The sequence below is a fragment of the Phyllobates terribilis genome, unplaced genomic scaffold (genome assembly GCF_046119375.1).
Source record: "Phyllobates terribilis strain yellow unplaced genomic scaffold, ASM4611937v1 Scaffold_4__5_contigs__length_816908805, whole genome shotgun sequence".
Classification (NCBI taxonomy): Eukaryota; Metazoa; Chordata; class Amphibia; order Anura; family Dendrobatidae; genus Phyllobates; species Phyllobates terribilis.
Window position 1 is genome coordinate 683,499,272 of NW_027362764.1, and position 2,953 is coordinate 683,502,224.

The 2,953-nt window shown below is 45.2% G+C and overlaps 1 pseudogene; it reads left to right on the top strand.

Annotated features, from left to right (window-relative positions):
* The first annotated feature begins 2,178 nt into the window (after positions 1-2,178).
* On the top strand, positions 2,179-2,298 carry LOC141267378 (5S ribosomal RNA; annotated as a pseudogene).
* Positions 2,299-2,953: the final 655 nt, after the last annotated feature.

The following is a 2,953-nucleotide window of genomic DNA, read 5'->3' on the forward strand; positions in this document are numbered from 1 at the left end:
TTAATCTGTCCGAATCATTTTCCCATCCATTAGGAGAGTCATTTTCACAGGGCATTAAATGTAAACGTCTGGACAATGTCACAGGAATTCATATTTTAAATAATTGATTCCTCTCCTCATTTTAGAAATCAAACTTATCAGAGAAGCTCTCAAATGTCTCTGAATTTCTACAGGCATGGATTTTGACATCATATTTTGGCATGATTTTGTATAATTTCAGCAAATTTTTCCTCATTTTAATTTGGAGTTGAGCCTGGGTAATTCCAGAATTCTCTGATATTTTTAGTGGCTCTTGTAGGTCCGTTCCTCCTACGTCACTCACGTCTCCTCACACATCACCTAGTATGTCGGTTTCTCGTATGTCAGTCATGTCTCCTCCCATGTCAGGTTTCTGTATGTCGTCTCTTGGTCAGACCCAAAGTCACCTTCAGTTACAGACACGTGTCTTACTTCTTGTTCATTTTCCACATTACAGTCAGAATCAGTATCACCGTCTGACACTTCTACACTATTTTCCTGCTTAGAAATCTCTAACACAAGACTATGAAAAAAATCTACCAAATGTAGAATATTTCTCAATTTCTGTTTGTGTCTATTTACCAATTTAGAAGTTAACTGTAAATTCTGCAATTCACATTCTTTGTATAAACTGAGCCACAAAACTTCTATGTCATCTCCTACATTAACTTTGAAATTAATATTACTTTGTTTAGCAAAAGAAGAAATTATATCCATATTTTGCTTACCTTAAGATTCCTTGGCTTCTCTTTATCAGCACGTCCTGTCTTCAGTTCGTCTGATTCTTTTCCTGTGTGATTCTATTCCTTGTTAGTACCTCTGCTTCCTGTCTTTCCTCAGTCTGTAGGTCCTTTCTGCTTCTCGTGACAAACTAGTGAATTTACTGACACGTGAACAACAGCTGTTCAGATCGTAAGGACTCACCCCTTGTTCACGGAAGAAATTCACTTTCTTAATTTAAAAAACAAAAAAACAGGACTGGCTGGCTCACCATTGTAAAATAATACTCTTCCTGTATTATTTTTTTCTACTGAGGACTTCTCAAAGTATCAATATCACGATATTCTTATAAAAAAATGTATCTATTTATTCTTGGATTGTCCATTAAAAAGAATCAGATTGCAGCAGGTACATACAATAATTAGTTATAAAGTAATTGTTCATTTGTCCATAATTAGCTTAATTGTTGAGATTCACCCATCTTTCCTTGGATCCTGGCTGGTAAATCATGTCTTTGTCCAGCATGTGTCCAGGCCTACTTGTCATCTGCTTCTCAGCATGAAGATTCTGTGTCTTGTGGGGTGGGCAGAGCAAGAGAGCCCCCCCTTTCTGTTCCATGGGCTTTTATAGCCAGTCGTATGGACACCTGTTCTACATATGGTAGTGAACCAAAAATACACACACAAATAGCGCATGTCAACTAGACATGATGGCTGAGGCATAGAACTCAGAAAAATGATTATCGATTAACATTCCAAATGAATTTCCATAATTAACAATTTAACAGAGACCGCCTGGGAATGTCAGGTGCTGTAGGCTTTTGCTTTTTCCTTCCTTCCACCAGCAGGGGGCACTCTCTACTATGCCTTTTTTCCATTCCCTTTCACAAGTGCACACTTTCATTCTCTTTTCTTTTTTTCATTTGCTTTCACTCTTGTGCTATTTCATCTCTGCAAAATACCAGCATCCTTCTGATCACCGTGGGCCTCCAGCATTGTTGCTTCTTTACTTTTAATACTAGGCTCCTTTTCACCAGGACCAGCGTCTTCCGCGTGGCTGGAGGCAACCACCGGTAACCCCAAGCAGAAGACCTTTGCAGGCAACACGACCCTCAACCCTGAAGATCAGCTCAAACTCACTGGCAACCATCTCACCCTCTTCCTTCATTCACCCCTGGATGTCTCGCTCCGCCCCCAAGCCACGGGTCCAGCTTGATCTTTCTGTCACATTACCGCGATGAAGGGTTTAGCCTGCAGGAGACCCTGCGCCGAGACATTTTTGAAGACACCTGATGCGGCGGGTGAATCACTGCTAAACAAACCACACCTGTAGGGACGGCACAGCCTTTGCATGGACCCTTCGGAGCCCGCCCCGTCACGGCCAGATTGCTCGCCACCAAGCGATCCTGAGAAAGGCTGGCCGGGCGATGAATCGAGCAGCGTCTACTGGCCATACCACCTTGGATACCCCTGATCTCATCTGATCTCGGAAGCAAAGCAGGGCAGGGCTCGGACAGTACTAGGATGGGATACCTCCTGGGAACACCGGGTGCTGTAGACCATTTTGATGACGTTTTGCCCTACTGCCCAGCTCGGCTAGCATAGAAGGGCGCCTTGCCGGACACCGACCTTAAGTAACTTAGATGATGGAAGCCCCAAGGCCTCTGAGCCAGTTGGCAGCTAAGTACGCTACCCTGCCGCCTTCACGCAGGCCTGACACCGAGCTCCTTGCCACGGCTAGGAGTGCTTATTGACTCCGCAGCTCGCCGTGTGGAAATGAAGGCGTTAAAAGCACCCGGGGCCGTGAAGGGGCCAGGCTTTCAGCAGGTGCCCAGGGAAGGTTTTGGATGCCGGCCACCTAGCGAGGGCCAGCAGAAGTAACATGTTTCTCTGCAAAGAAGCTTGTGTAATCAAGCCAGACGGCTGACAAAGAGCTAACCTCAGTGCAAGGAAGGTGCGGAAGAAATTGGGGAGGGGGGGGAGTGATTCCTGCTAGGGCCCTGAAATCATGAAACAGGCAGTAGAGTCTGACGCATGGTGACGGAGAGGTTGTAGGGGCAGATAGGTGGTGTTGTCACGTGCGAGCACGTGTGCATGCTGGCTTGTGTGTGAGAGTGCGCTTCCTAGGTGTGGCGCGCTGCAGACAGTCAAAGGGATTGTTCCCTTTCATTAAAAGTTAATCCCTGGCTGCAGGCTATTAGAAAGCAACTAACTGC